Source organism: Silene latifolia, chromosome 4, assembly GCF_048544455.1.
Source record: "Silene latifolia isolate original U9 population chromosome 4, ASM4854445v1, whole genome shotgun sequence".
NCBI lineage: Eukaryota > Viridiplantae > Streptophyta > Magnoliopsida > Caryophyllales > Caryophyllaceae > Silene > Silene latifolia.
The window spans coordinates 80,608,912-80,625,574 of NC_133529.1; the positions used below are offsets into that span (position 1 = coordinate 80,608,912).

Genomic DNA, 16,663 nt, shown 5'->3' on the forward strand with positions numbered 1-16,663 from the left:
CATAGCTCTTCTTATCAATAGCCTAATCGCCTTAGTATTCATGATAGTATAAGATCTGATAGCTGCCACGGTGGACCGACTCTTAGCATACTCCCTTTTCTCTTGCTGTTAATTTCTCTTTTTCATTTCCCTCGCTTTAGTCTCTAGTTAGTTAACAGAATCAATTCAACCCCCAATTGTGACATTTAGACAGATAAACGGACAAATAGATAGTACACCGCCTCCCTGTGGAGATCGACCCTACTTACCGCTGACTTCTGTTAGTTGTACTTAGGTATTTATTTTTGGTGTAGAAACGACCGCATCAAATGTTCCTTGAATCTTCATATAAACCATTCCAAAATTGTTGTACCAAGAACCATTCGCTAAGTCCATGGTGAGGACATGAGCGACAAATTCCCTTGAACCGCTCCTAAGCTTCATACAAAGATTCTTCATCCCTTTGCTTAAAACCCGTAATTTGAGCTCTTAGCATGTTAGTCTTTTCCGGTGGGTAGAATTTTTTGTAGAAAGCTAGAGCCAACTTCTTCCAAGAATCAATTCCGAGAGTGGCCTTATCAAGGCCCTTCAACCATTGCTTCGCGGTGCCAATTAGAGAAAAAGGAAATAAGACCCATCGAATTTGGTCTTGAGTTACACCGGTTTGAGAAATCGCATCACAATAGTCGCAAAAGGTTTCCATATGAGAATGAGGGTCTTCACTAGGCATCCCCCCAAATTGGCTCCTTTCGACCAATTGGATAAAGGCGGATTTGGCAATAAAATTTCCGGTTAGATGTTGTGGTGTGGGAGTACCATTGGGTAGGTTCTCCTCGGTGGGTACGGAATGTGATGAAAACTTAGGCATTGTAGGTTGATTTTGGGGGGTATTGTGTAATGGGTTCTCCTCACCTTCTCTTGCAAAAGGGTTGATGAACTCAATAGTTGGTTGAACAACCTCACTAATACCTCTCAAATTCATCCTAGCAAGTCTCCTATTGTTTGTTAAGGTTCTTTCAATTTCACGATCAAAAGGTAACAAATCACCTTGTGATCTTCTAGACATGCAAAATATCAAACAACTTAAAAACAATTAGAACAAACCTTGAGGAGTTTTACTTCCCCAAGGCAAAGAAAAGACACAACTAGTAACAATATAAAGAAATCTAAATCAAGCTAACACCATCCCCGGCAACGGCGCCATTTTTGATCGGTCCGTTTCGTGTTCACAAATAGAAAGATGTGGTCGTTGGGTCACGTCCGAATCAAAACACAATTTATAGCTTCACAAACAACTCTACAATTAGTAAAGAGGCAAGTAAAGGTCGGATCCCAAGGGACGGGAATTGAGATGAGATTTCAATTGAAACTAGTGGTGTCTTAGGGGTGTCACAAATTGGGTTGATGTAGAAGACCACTAACTAAAATAGCAATGTAAATAAACAAGCAAGATGAATAAAAAGGGTTGTAAACAATTGATAAAAAGCACTAGGGTGTCATGGGGTCATAGGGGAATCATGGAAATTGATCATACAAACATGTTCTCAAATTATAAGTAAGCAATTATTGTTGTGATGGATTGAGTTGGGTTATATCTTACAATCCTATGAAAGTTTGGGTCCCGGAGCCGAATCGATTAGATTTTACAACACCTACAAGTCGACTTAATCTTCCCTACTCAATAAGATGCATGGTCTAATGAGACTCGAGTTGGTTTATGTCTTACAAGTCTCATTGAAAAGATAGGTGATGGTGGTAAATGCAAGGATTCATAGGCTTAGCATTTCATCAAACATAACATGTGCATGAGTTGAGATCAAAACAAGCAAGCAAATAAAACATGAAAGCATATTAATTTAAGCATGAATCATTCCCCATGTTGGTTTCCTCTAATCACCCATTAACCCTAGCTAAGAGACTACTCACTCATTATCATGTTGATCATGCTAGCAAGGTTGTCAATCATACCAACAAAATGAAACATGATGAATAAATAAAAGTAATTAACAATAATAAAAAAGGGATTAAGAGAATTATACCTACTAATGATTCCAATAATAAAGCCAAAATAAAAGAAGTACTTGATGCTTGATTGAGAGGTTGTCAATCTCCCAATAATAACCCAAATAATCTTCAATTACCCAAAATAAAAGATGAACAAAAGAGAGATTAAGGAAATAAAACTTGTATTAAAACTTGATTAATTGTTGATTACAAAACTAAAGAGAGATTTTGATTGATATTAACTACTCTAATTATTGATGAGAAGAACATGCTCTTCTAATTAGACTAATGGGGTATTTATAGTGGAAATTAGGAGGATGCATTAGGGTTAACTAAGGGCTAAACTAGTAATTACACTTTTTAGATTGAGCAGGGAGGAGCCGGTATTTTTCGAAGGAAGGGCTTCTTGCTTTGTAACTTGGAGAAGGGGAAATCGCGCTGTAGAGGAATCAGAGCGGATCAGGGTCGTGACGGGCGGATTCTGGCGAAGGAACACGAGCGCATTCAAGAGAATCCGGGCGGATTGTGGTGGCTAAACCCGAGCGTCTTGGTGGAAAACCGCACGGATTGTGCAGGTGGAGGACGGCCGGATTGTGGTCAATCCGCACGGATTGTGCCTCAGCAAGATTTCTTCTTCTTTTCTTCCCTTTTCTTCATAAATTCCTTGGGGATTTCCTTGGGGACTCAAGGATCCTTTCTCAACATTGCTCATTTACTATCATATGTACAAAGGCCTTCTAATCTTGTCTCTCCTTGATGCTTGGTCATTGAATTCGATCAATTTAGTCTCGTTTTGCCATGAAAATGCAAGATTCTTACTCCTTTCCTACCAAGGGATCAAAATCTCAAAGAATATGCAAAACAAAAAACTAAAGATAATAAATGACCCAAATATGCACTAAAAAGCATGGGAACAAGGCTAATTCGGGGGCTAAATATGCGCTAATTATGGTCGCATCACTGAGTCGAAAATAGGGCAACTAGAGGAAGTCTGTGTTACCTACGCAGAGAGCAGTTTTTCCCACGAAGAAACCATGTTGCCTGATGCTGATGATGATTTCTATGACTCGAATTACAAAGTTCTATCATATAGTGACGCTTCAGACGAAGATTCATGCACAGTACAGCAAGAATCACTCGATCGAGTGACATTTATTAGTCGATCGAGTGAAATACCTGAAGAAAGGTTCGATCGAGCAGAAAATTCCACTCGATCGAACAACTGCTTAAAGGGAGTACTCAATCGAGCTGTTCCAGATGCTCGATCGAGTGATTATCAAGAGGAGAGTCCTCGATCGAGTAATAATTCTGCTCGATCGAGTGGTTTGGCCAGTGAGAGCAATGATTTGTTACTTGGGTTCGTTTTAGACGACAATTTTGAGGATGACAACGGTTATGGTGAGTCTCCCCTATTCAAAGCCGAGTTGGATGCTTTAGTGAGGGCGAAAGTTAAGCTAATAGCATTTTAGGGCGAATTGAGACCGAAAGGAGATATTCATTGCCCCTTAGACCGACACATCGACTGATCTGTGACCTTAACTGCGATTGACTGACGTTCATTGATGACCCGAAATCCTAGTTCCCTCTTTCTTCTGCTAATTTCTCTTGTCTTTATTTCTCTTGCCTTAGTCTCTTTAGTTTAGTTAAAACAACTAAAACCCCCATTAGTGACATTAGACAGACCGAGTAGACAAGTGAATAGTGACCGCCTCCCTGTGGAGATCGACCCTACTTACCGCTGACTTCTGTTAGTAGTATCTAGGTATTTTATTTTTGGTACAGAAACGACCGTATCAAATTTTGGCGCCGTATCAAAAAGAAAGAAAAAGATGTTGTTTGATGAGACGGTTTCGCTCCTATGCTTTATCTGTATCTTTTGAGGAGTATTTTCAGTTCGGTTTGGTGAGTTTTGTGCCAAATGAAGGGCACTCGTGCTTAAATCTATAATTGAGTTGGAAATGGATGTTGTCACATGGTTTTGTTTAGGTACTAGCTTGGCCGCCTATACCTCCACATTCCCATAAAATGTTTTGCCTTTTCTTACCCATTGCCTCACTTTGCCATATTTTTGTAAGCCCTCGGCTGTGACAGGACCTTGTTTGGTTGGAATGTATGTATGGTGATTAGAATTGTCTATCATATTAGTTGCATGCATGTTTATGTGGGTCGTAGTCTAGGTGAGCGACTATATTTCTTTCTGTCTTACATCCATATGTTCACCCTTTGCTTCATGAGAGAAGAGTGACCCGTGAGAGTCCAATATTAAAGGTCTTGCAAGGTCGACGGTTCAGCTTTATTATAAACATCTTATAACTCGTTTGCATTTGACTGTTTGCTATAAGTGTTAGTTTGCTTGCATTAAATTAGTTTAAGTGGGCATTTGTAGCTAGCTCTGAGTTATCTTTTCCGTTCCATTAGTTTGCATTTAGTTTACTCGAGGACGAGTAAAGGTTTGGTTTGGGGAGATTTGATACGTGCATTTTATATAGTCTTTTTAGGCCTTTTTATGCACGTATTTCTATGTTATTATCGTGGTTTTATGCTACGAAATGCCCCGAATATGCTACTTTGGTTTGTTTTGTCTTATTTGCAGCAATGGACCAGAAAGTAGTGAAATCGAGTCGTTTATTGTCCGTTTTGCATGCATTTGGAGGAAGAGTGAATTTGGAGTGGAAATATTGCGGTCTTGGGATGCGTGAAGCCATTTCGGGAGCTAAAAGACAAGTCAAAGCTGAAACTAACGAGATTATGAGCTGCTGAAGTTAGTTTTCACTCGATCGAGTACTTTACTAGTCGATAGAGTGGTTTTAGATGGAATAATAGGTCGATCGAGTATTTCTTTTACTCGATCGAAAGGTTGCAATTTAGTGTTTACTCGATCGAGTAGATATTCTACTCGATCGAAAGGTTTGAGTCTTATTCTGCTCGATCGAGTAGTTTTAAATCACTCGATCGAGTGGAATCGCTTATGGGCTTGGGCTTTTTGTTTTATTTCGTCATTAGGTTTAATAAACTCGTCTCCTCTATAAATAGGACGACGATAGAACATGTTTGGGGGTTCGGACGCTGCTTTTCCTCTGCTTCTTTCTTCTCTTATTTCCGGATCATTATTTCTGTAATTTATTCTTTCCCTTTACTCTTATTTAGCGCCTATTTCTTCTTTATCTCTCCCTTTTATTCTTGTTTCCTATTTATTTATGTCTAGCTAATTTCTCTGCTAGGATTAGGTGATTCAATGGATGAATGTTAGTTGCTGATTAGGTTTATAGGTTGTCGTTGTTGTTTTAGTCTATGTTGTTAATCATTGCTATAATTATATCCTGCTAGTTGAATCGATGCAATTAGCATTTTAATTCTGGTAAGCCTTGACCTAGACCGGAAGGTTCGAAAGGGTGAGACCTGCAGTGAACAATATGATGCTTTAGTGAGGGCGGAAGTTAAACTAATAGCATTTTAGGGCGAATTGAGACCGAAAAGAGATATTCATTGCCCCTTAGACCGACACATCGACTGATCTGTGACCTTAACTGCGATTGACTGACGTTCATTGATGACCCGAAATCCTAGTTCCCTCTTTCTTCTGCTAATTTCTCTTGTCTTTATTTCTCTTGCCTTAGTCTCTTTAGTTTAGTTAAAAGAACAAAAACCCCCATTAGTGACATTAGACAGACCGAGTAGACAAGTGAATAGTGACCGCCTCTCTGTGGAGATCGACCCTACTTTCCGCTGACTTCTGTTAGTAGTATCTAGGTATTTTATTTTTGATACAGAAACGACCGTATCAAATTTTTGCGCCGTTGCCGGGGAGGCAACTATTTATTTATTTGTTTAATTCTGTCTGTTTTTAGCCTCAAGGGATCTTTCCCTTGAGGCCGTTCTAATCTTTTTCCTTAGTGCTGTTTTGATAGGCCTTACAGGTTCCACCTAGACAGTTCTAGGTAAAAGATCGTCAAAGGGAAGGCTTGAGTACCTTTGACCCGTCACCTATGTCCCATTATATGCGCGCGCAGTGATTTCTCTTTGGAGATGTGGTCTTCTTTGAGCACAATGCGGCTTTTTGCATGGAGAAAATGACGCGGTCTACGAGTTCAGGCTTTGGGGACGAGCTAGCCATTCTTCTGTAGTTGTGCCGCCACCTCTACCCTATCAACGGGGCTACCAACAGCCTCCGTTTGTCTGGCCACCACGACAAGAAGCTCCTCCCCCTGATAGGCAGAAAGAAGAGATTGCGGAGCTGATATCTTTGATGAAGGAACTTGCACTCAAAAGGTAAGAACATGATAGACATTTTTTTACGCAAATTGATGAGCTCGAGTCTGAAATAGCTCAGTTAGCTGCTGAGTCAAAAATTGGGCAACTAGAGGAAGCCTGCGTTACCTACGCAGAGAGCAGTTTTTCCCACGAAGAAACCATGTTCCCTGATGCTGATGATGATTTCTATGACTCGAATTACGAAGTTCTATCATATAGTGACGCTTCAGACGAAGATTCATGTACTGTACAGCAAGAATCACTCGATCGAGTGACATTTATTTGTCGATCGAGTGAAATACCTGAAGAAAGGTTCGATCGAGCAGAAAATTCCACTCGATCGAAACACTGCTTAAAGGTAGTACTCAATCGAGCTGTTCCAGATGCTCGATCGAGTGATTATCAAGAGGAGAGTCCTCGATCGAGTAATAATTCTGCTCGATCGAGTGGTTTGGCCAGTGAGAGCAATGATTTGTTACTTGGGTTCGTTTTAGACGACAATTTTGAGGATAACAACGGTTATGTTGAGTCTCCCCTATTCAAAGCCGAGTTGGATGCTTTAGTGAGGGCGAAAGTTAAGCTAATAGCATTTTAGGGAGAATTGAGACCGAAAGGAGATATTCATTGCCCCTTAGACCGACACATCGACTGATATGTGACCTTAACTACGATTGACTGACGTTCATTGATGACCCGAAATCCTAGTTCCCTCTTTCTTCTGCTAATTTCTCTTGTCTTTATTTCTCTTGCCTTAGTCTCTTTAGTTTAGTTAAAACAACTAAAACCCCCATTAGTGACATTAGACAGACCGAGTAGACAAGTGAATAGTGACCGCCTCCCTGTGGAGATCGACCCTACTTACCGCTGACTTCTGTTAGTAGTATCTAGGTATTTTATTTTTGGTACAGAAACGACCGTATCAAATTTTGGCGCCGTATCAAAAAGAAAGAAAAAGATGTTGTTTGATGAGACGGTTTCGCTCCTATGCTTTATCTGTATCTTTTGAGGAGTATTTTCAGTTCGGTTTGGTGAGTTTTGTGCCAAATGAAGGGCACTCGTGCTTAAATCTATAATTGAGTTGGAAATGGATGTTGTCACATGGTTTTGTTTAGGTACTAGCTTGGCCGCCTATACCTCCACATTCCCATAAAATGTTTTGCCTTTTCTTACCCATTGCCTCACTTTGCCATATTTTTGTAAGCCCTCGGCTGTGACAGGACCTTGTTTGGTTGGAATGTATGTATGGTGATTAGAATTGTCTATCATATTAGTTGCATGCATGTTTATGTGGGTCGTAGTCTAGGTGAGCGACTATATTTCTTTCTCTCTTACATCCATATGTTCACCCTTTGCTTCATGAGAGAAGAGTGACCCGTGAGTGTCCAATATTAAAGGTCTTGCAAGGTCGACGGTTCAGCTTTATTATAAACATCTTATAACTCGTTTGCATTTGACTGTTTGCTATAAGTGTTAGTTTGCTTGCATTAAATTGGTTTAAGTGGGCATTTGTAGCTAGCTCTGAGTTATCTTTTCCGTTCCATTAGTTTTCATTTAGTTTACTCGAGGACGAGTAAAGGTTTGGTTTGGGGAGATTTGATACGTGCATTTTATATAGTCTTTTTAGGCCTTTTTATGCACGTATTTTTATGTTATTATCGTGGTTTTATGCTATGAAATGCCCCGAATATGCTACTTTGGTTTGTTTTGTCTTATTTGCAGGAATGGACCAGAAAGTAGTGAAATCGAGTCGTTTATTGTCCGTTTTGCATGCATTTGGAGGAAGAGTGAATTTGGAGTGGAAATATTGCTGTCTTGGGATGCGTGAAGCCATTTCGGGAGCTAAAAGACAAGTCAAAGCTGAAACTAACGAGATTATGAGCTGCTGAAGTTAGTTTTCACTCGATCGAGTACTTTACTAGTCGATCGAGTGGTTTTAGATGGAATAATAGGTCGATCGAGTATTTCTTTTACTCGATCGAAAGGTTGCAATTTAGTGTTTACTCGATCGAGTAGATATTCTACTCGATCGAAAGGTTTGAGTCTTATTCTGCTCGATCGAGTACTTTTAAACCACTCGATCGAGTGGAATCGCTTATGGGCTTGGGCTTTTTATTTTATTTCGTCATTAGGTTTAATAAACTTGTCTCCTCTATAAATAGGACGACGATAGAACATGTTTGGGGGTTCGGACGCTGCTTTTCCTCTGCTTCTTTCTTCTCTTATTTCCGGATCATTATTTCTGTAATTTATTCTTTCCCTTTACTCTTATTTAGTGCCTATTTCTTCTTTATCTCTCCCTTTTATTCTTGTTTCCTATTTATTTATGTCTAGCTAATTTCTCTGCTAGGATTAGGTGATTCAATGGATGAATGTTAGTTGCTGATTAGGTTTATAGGTTGTCGTTGTTGTTTTAGTCTATGTTGTAAATCATTGCTATAATTGTATCCTGCTAGTTGAATCGATGCAATTAGCCTTTTAATTCTGGTAAGCCTTGACCTAGACCGGAAGGTTGGAAAGGGTGAGACATGCAGTGAACAATAGGATGCTTTAGTGGGGGCGAAAGTTAAGCTAATAGCAATTTTGGGGCGAATTGAGACTGAAAGGAGATATTCATTGCCCCTTAGACCGACACATCGACTGATCTGTGACCTTAACTGCGATTGACTGACGTTCATTGATGACCCGAAATCCTAGTTCCCTCTTTCTTCTGCTAATTTCTCTTGTCTTTATTTCTCTTGCCTTAGTCTCTTTAGTTTAGTTAAAACAACTAAAACCCCCATTAGTGACATTAGACAGACCGAGTAGACAAGTGAATAGTGACCGCCTCCCTGTGGAGATCGACCCTACTTACCGCTGACTTCTGTTAGTAGTATCTAGGTATTTTATTTTTGGTACAGAAACGACCGTATCAGAGATGACTAGTCGATCACATAGGCATACTGTTAGGAACACTTTGTCGGGCCTAATGACCGCTTATAGAGTTCTGGCAAATTTATATAGCCTGGTCGTGGCGAGAGCTACTATAGTATTCTAATGAGTCAATTCTTTGACTAAAGACTGTTCGCCTAAGGTGGTACAGTTTCAGATTAACTTTGATTTATGTTACTACGACCTTCGTAAATGGGGTCAAATGGGCATATTTTAGGTTATGATGGCTGTGGCTAGTCGAAGGGAATAGTGCGATAGGAATTGTCCACCCCTTGTCAGGGTTAAAACAATATCTCAGGGCCACTCGAGGAGTAATGAACTGGAAATGCGTGGCCACGCTAGGAAGGTATCTATGGTAGATAATTCCGGTCAATCAGTTATTCTCCAGATAGAGGAAACCACTCTCGATGTGATCACTTGCAAGTACGACCCGAAAGACACCTTGCATTGAGTGGGAGATAGTAATAGGACAAGAGAATTGGTGACGCACACTTGTCGAGGACAAGTGGGAGATTGTTGGAATAAGTGTCCTCTGACAATAATGCGTTCACAATTGTCGATCTTGATGATCACATGTTTAAATCTCATGTTTAAGAATACAAGAGGGAAAGTAATATTTTACAGTCAACTGGTCCACACATATCGGTAATGATTGGTTGACTAGAGTTTGACATTACTGTCGTGCGACGGTGGTGATCAGTTGATCCCCTTAGGTCATACCTATAGGGAAATACTCTTAATTGATCATTTAATTAATCGTATGCCGATACGAGTTAATTAAATTGCTTAAAAATTGACGGATGACTTTGTGAGTAAAATTAACGTGACTCATTGTAATTCGATTAAATGAGATACGGTCTAAGTAATCGAATTATTTTATTACTTAGATTAAATTATTGTTTACGAAACAATTGAAACGGATTGAATAATTTATTATAAATTCAAGTTGTTGAAATCTGTAATTCGATAAACCATTGTGGTACAAGTAATCAAGAATTACTAGTTAAATTTTGTATGTGACATATTTTATTAATATGTTGATTTTTAATATGTTAAAAATACATTATAGTGTTACATGTCATGTAACATGTGACACATGACAAAATTGACAAATGACAAAATAAAATGGACCTCCCATTTTATGTATGTGTGCCGAAAATGGAGGGAGTATAAGAGTTTATATTGTGTTGTTTATTTTAATTGGAAACATAATAATTATACTCTACTCATAGCCATGCAACCCTATAGCTTTTGTGAAGAGCAACTTTTGCATGTATTGGCCTAAAATACTCCCCCCTCTAACCGGTTTTTGATGAGAGAAGCCAAGGGTTTTCCTCTATAATTATTCATTACTTTACTTAATATTTTCTAGTGTTAGAAGATATTGATTAACTCTCTACAATTTGTGAAACATTTTAGAGAAAGAAAACTCATAAAAACACTCCTCTCTTGACCGAAATACAAGAGAACAAAAACACAATTTTGTGTCCAATTTTAAGTAATATTAGTATTATTACTAGCTCATAATAATATTAGTCATTAAGGGTGTTCCTTGGGTATAAGCTTTTGGGAGAGGTTCTAATTTGAACCTTTTTTCATCCATTGTTGGAAAGCTCAAGAACTAACAAGTAGGAGATCTTGTTGGTGCCCATAAATCCGAAACACCAATGTAAGAAGTGACGATTTCTTCTCTACCTTGTTTTATGTTTGCATGCATAAGATCTTGTTTTAATTTTATGACTAAATTAAACTATCATACTATGAATATGTATACTAATGAGATTAATGAATCCCAACAGAACCGTACCGGCCGGTCTATACCCGGGAAAATCCGGTCCAAGACTGTTGGGGTTAGTGTCCTTAACAGTTAGTGCAAGGACTTATAAACCTCTAAAAAGGATCAAAGGGTATACTTTGTATCATAATCAGTTGATCCACGTTTATCAATAACGGTTGGCTTGCTAGATAAGTTTGACGTTATTGTCATACAGATGGCGGTGATCAACTGGTCCCTAAAAGTCACACCTATAGGATACGTCTTGAGTGACGTGACGGTATGAAAATACAGTCATGTAGATGCCAAATTTGACTAACCAGTTAGTCTGAGTTATTTGACTAATAATTAGTCAAAATGTGATGGTGAGATATTATATTTAATACGGATTAAATATCATGAGCTAAAGGCGAATTAACCAGTTAAGTCGTAAATTTAAATATAAGCGTTTTATATTAAATGTATATTGAATATAATTATACAATACTGTTTTGTCGGACATGTATTAATAATTCAACTAACCCGTATTATTAGTTGATGCCTTAATTTCCGATAACCGATAACAGTTTATAATGAAACCGCGTCGTATACATTTAGTAAGCTATGGACCGGACCGCAAGTTTAAGTGAAGAGAAAATGAAAAGCCCAAATGGGCTCCTCTCACTCGGTTTGGCCGAGACACACAAGGACAAAAGGAGAGCTTCTCCTCTTTGTCTAACCTAATTCATTTTTGCAAAATAATTAGGGTTTTTGGGAATTGTGCCTCCTAAATTCCGGATCTCTCATCCAACACAAATTCACAAAAAACTAATCCCCTCGATATTGCAAGCCAATTAGGGGATTGTCTCTAGCACAAGGGCATTACTCGGACATCTTGGGTGCATCGTTTAGGAGGAGATTTGCTTTAATCTCTCATTGCCTTATTGCACTAGGACCGAAGGTTATTTCTACATCTTTGTCGTTTCTTTATGTTTATCGTTTTATGACAATATTCACATGTAAATTTTGCGTTATAATCCTATAATTAAAGGGCATTATACGGATATTACCCTTCAAGTGGTATCAGAGCCAGGCCACGTAAATTTTTATATGTGTTTTTCATTAAACGATTTTGAAAACGATGAATTTTGTTCAATAAAGGCCACGGCTGCCTCCTTTTTGGTCTCGGCATTTATAAAAAAATGCTGCGTTTTTTTTTGTTTTTGTGCTCTTGGGATCCGTGTCAAGTTCACACGGTGATGGTTGTTTATTTTTCCGATCTTTGCATATTGTCTATGTAATCGATATTCATCGCTACATGTTAAAGATCGATCAAAATTTTTGCATAAAATTTCGTGAGGCATCATTGTTTGTCTCGGCTGGTTTAATTTTTAATTACACGGCCTGTTTTTTTTTGGGGAACCGTGTCATGCTTACACGGTTGCTTTGTCGTTTTTGGTTCATTTTTCGTTTTGTTCTTAGCGATTTGTTGTTTTAAACGATAATTACAACAATAAGTGAAGAACATGTCAATTGTATTTTTGTTTTAATCCGGATTAGAGTAAATTGCAATTGTGTTTTAATCAAACCGTTTTGTTTTGATCTTTCTTTGCTCACAAATTGAGCCGTGGAAAAATTTTTTTTTGGCCATTAGAGGCTCTCGGCAATTCTGCCATTTTAATAAAAAAAAAAATTTTTTTTTTTCGGCCCCTGGTACTGTTCACGTCAACAGTACAGAAGAAAAAAAAAAAAATTTCTGTTTTTTTTTTTCTTTCGGCCTTTTTAATGCATAAAGCGGTTTTTTATGCTCTCGCTTGTTAGTGAAACGGTTCACCCACGTAAATTAAAGTTACTTTAAAATTTAAAATTTAAAGTAACGGATTATATCGAATTAAAATTAAGTTGATGAAGCGGTTTTGTCACATAATTTTAATTATCTTTGGTGGTTTGGATAAAAATTTAACATAATTACGGAATTATGTCACGAATAAATTTAATTTTTAGTTGATGCATTTTGTTTTATCGTTCTTATATATATTTTGAATGTTTTGAATGCCTTTTAATTACGTATTTAATTATTTTGCAAGCGGTTGTAACTTAGTGTGGCCTTAGTAGAACGTGTTACCGTAATGATGGAACACGGTCTTGGTTGTATTTTGAGATCTCGTATCTCCATTTTTATTTCTTTTAATTACAGTTTTATTTAGAATGTAAATAGGTTTATATTTGTAAATTTTAAATTGTAATTCTTGAGAAGACTAAAGATGGAGACAGGATGCTCACTCCGCTACTTGGATGAAGATGGAACATCAAGACAAGCTTTTCGGGTCCAACGGTGGATTCCAAAGTTGTATTTTGTTCTTTTACTAGGATAGGCCACACTAGGATTTTTTATTTACGTATCGCATTCATTTATTTATTTTTATGTAACGATAGTATGCATCATATTCCGCCTAAAAACCAAACCACCTAATTATTGCATGAAAACTGACACATATAGAGGTCACGAGTTAGTTTTCATTGACATTCGTATGTCACACGATCATGCTAAGCCATCACCTAAATTGATTCATTCACGCAGACGCTAGTTTTTCGTTCACTTAAAATGAATCATAATTAAGTTGATGGGATCTTCCTCGTATAAACCAAAATTGAGAACGGTCTTTATAGGTCAAACTCCAATGACTCCCTTCTTCGTCGGTAGGCATACTATGACCCCTTCTACGTCGGGTAAGTTGGAACCGATTGACCTATTTTATCTCAACACTATGGTCACTCGTACGATCTTGTGACTATGGTGGACTAAAGATAGGATTTACGGAAATCTATCGACCAAGAGTTCTTAGGGAAGAATTAGCTAAACAGTTGGCTTATCAATTTACAGAAATTGAGTCTTGGGATCACTTGTATCTTTCTTGAGGGAGATCAATTATGCAAGTGCGAGAGTCTACATGTTTTAAAATGAATTTTAAAATAGACTTAAATCACCTCGATGAGTTGCTTATTTCGTTTTGTTTTTCTTTCTTTTTTTCAGTGTAGATCACGATTTTAAACTGCTAAACAACTAATGGCTGGTTCAAGTGATAACCCAATGCCAAGTGCCACATTGGACCGTGAGTCCTGGCTTCGGATCTTCATGAATCAGATGAATCAGTCTACTCGACTGAAGAATGATGGATCCAACTTCGCGGATGGGAGGCGGCATTACGGAATCTGCCCGCCGCCGACGGGAAGCTCAAATATCTATTGGAGCCCCTCCCGGCAAACCCAGGTCCCACGGCTAGAGTCTTGAAATCACCAAGTTTAATGATTTCGTATGGAAGCGGGTGCGATTAAAAACGTACTCATTTTTGCAATGGAATCCAATTTGCAGAAACGCTTCATAGCCCATGGTGCAAACAAGATTTTCACCACGCTCACAAAGGAATTCTCGAAAGCACCGAGAATCGTGACCTATGAGCATACCACTCGCTTCTTTGATGCGAGACTCCAGAAGGGCCAACCGGTTAGCCCACACATTCTCAGCATGATTGAGAATGTCGAGAAACCGGAGACCTTTAATCGTAACATCGGCGAGAATATTGTTATCGACCGTATTCTTCATTCACTCCACGATGGTTATTCGCAATTTAGAGCGAATTACTATATGAATGATTTGAAGAAAACTCCCCATGAATTGCACTCCCTTCTCGTACGGGCCAGAGAAGGACATGAAGCTCGGTGGGAGCATGAAACAGGATGTTCTCGTTGTGTCAAACAAAGGGAAAGGTAAGGGCAAAGCTCAGGCAAACCTAGCGAGAGGTAAACCGAAGTTTAAGAAGTCGGGTCCAGGTAAGAGTGGGCCTGGTGAGTCGAGCAACTCATCAGGCGCGACAAAGAGCAAAACCGAAAACATGGAATGCCATCACCGCCACAAGATGGGCATTGGAGGCGGACATGTCCTGTTTATCATGAGGACATAAAAGCGGGTCGCGTTAAACCTGTTGGTATGTCTTCTTCTTCTACTTTTATTCATATGATTGAGATTAACCATGCAAGTTACGGAACTTGGGTACTAGATACTGGTTGTGGTTCTCATCTGTGTAATCATGTGCAGGGCCTCCGAAATCTCGAGCCTCTCGTAAAGGGTGAGGTTGACTGCGTGTTGGGAATGGAGCAAGAGTGGCTGCCATCTCAAAGGGGACATATGTGATCCAGCTTCCTAGCGGATTTGAGTTATCATTATATGATTGCTATTATGTTCCTAGTCTTTCGAAAAACATTATTTCAGTTTCTGCACTTGACAAACTTGGTTTTTCATTTGTAATAGAAAATAATGCTTGCATTTTCTCTTTACACAATATGATTTATGGCAAGGCAGTCTCCTTGAACGGAATTTATGTTTTAGATCGGGGCGACCGAAATATTACACGTAATGAATAAAAAGTTAAAGGTAGGTGATAAAGATCAAACATATCTATGGCACACCGCCGCATGGGACACATTAATGAGAAACGCGTAAAACAGCTCATCAAACATGGAGCTATCTCGGCCTTTGATTTTCAATCATTTGGCACGTGTGAATCATGTCTCATCGGTAAAATGACTCGTATTTCCTTCAAAGGTGTTGGAATGCGCTCGCCGACCTATTAGGGCTCATACACACGGATGTATGTGGTCCTATGTCAATCACCGCACGAGAAGGCTATAGGTATTTCATCACTTTCACGGATGATTTAAGTAGATATGGTTATGTCTACTTAATGAAGCACAAAAGTGAATCCTTTGAGAAATTCAAAGAATACCAAAATAGGGTACAGAACCTACTTGGTAGAAAGATAAAAACACTACGTTCAGATCGTGGTGGCGAGTATCTTTCTCACGAGTTTGATCAACACCTTAAAGACTGTGGGATCGCCCTACGAGTTAACTCCACCTGGAACACCTCAGCTGAATGGTGTGTCCGAACGGAGAAATCGAACACTACTTGATATGGTTCGATCCATGATGAGTCACACGGTTTTACCTGATTCATTATGGGGTTATGCTCTTTTGTCAGCCGCTCTAATACTTAACCGAAGTCCGTCTAAAGCTGTTGACAAAACTCCATATGAACTATGGAAGGGAACGGTCCCTAACTTGTCCTTTATACGGGTTTGGGGCTGCGAGGCTTATGTCAAGTGGAGACCTGAAGATAAGCTCGGCCCGCGATCGGTCAAGACATACTTTATAGGTTATCCTAAAGGATCACGTGGTCATTACTTCTATTCGCCAACCGAACAACGTGTTTTTGTTGCGGCTAGTGCGACATTCTTAGAGAAGGAATTTCTCGAGAATGCAAAGAGTGATAGAACCTTCGACCTGTCGGAGATTCCAGAACCAAACACCGAGCAACCATTGGAGGAACCTACTCCTTCAATCCCGGCTGCGGTGAATATTCCTGAGGAACCTAGGAGGTCGGGAAGAGTCTCTATTCCTCCAGACAGATACATTGGTATGGTCGAGGAACATGATATAGACGACGTTCTACTCTTAACGAGTAGTGAACCCGCAACCTATAAAGGTGCCATGACTAGTTCTGACTCAAAGCTATGGCTTGAGGCCATGCAATCCGAGATGGACTCCATGTATGAGAACAACGTATGGGATCTTGTTGACTTACCTGCTAAGGTTCGTCCCCTTCAATGCAAATGGCTTTACAAGATAAAGCATTCTGTGGAAGGTCAACAAGATATCTACAAAGCACGACTAGTTGCTAAAGGTTTCACC

The 16,663-nt window shown here is 39.1% G+C and overlaps 1 non-coding gene across 1 annotated transcript; it reads left to right on the forward strand.

Annotated features, from left to right (window-relative positions):
* Positions 1-368: 368 nt before the first annotated feature.
* On the forward strand, positions 369-475 carry LOC141654332 (small nucleolar RNA R71). Its single transcript, XR_012547893.1, has one exon. It is a non-coding gene; the product is annotated as a small nucleolar RNA R71 (small nucleolar RNA).
* Positions 476-16,663: the final 16,188 nt, after the last annotated feature.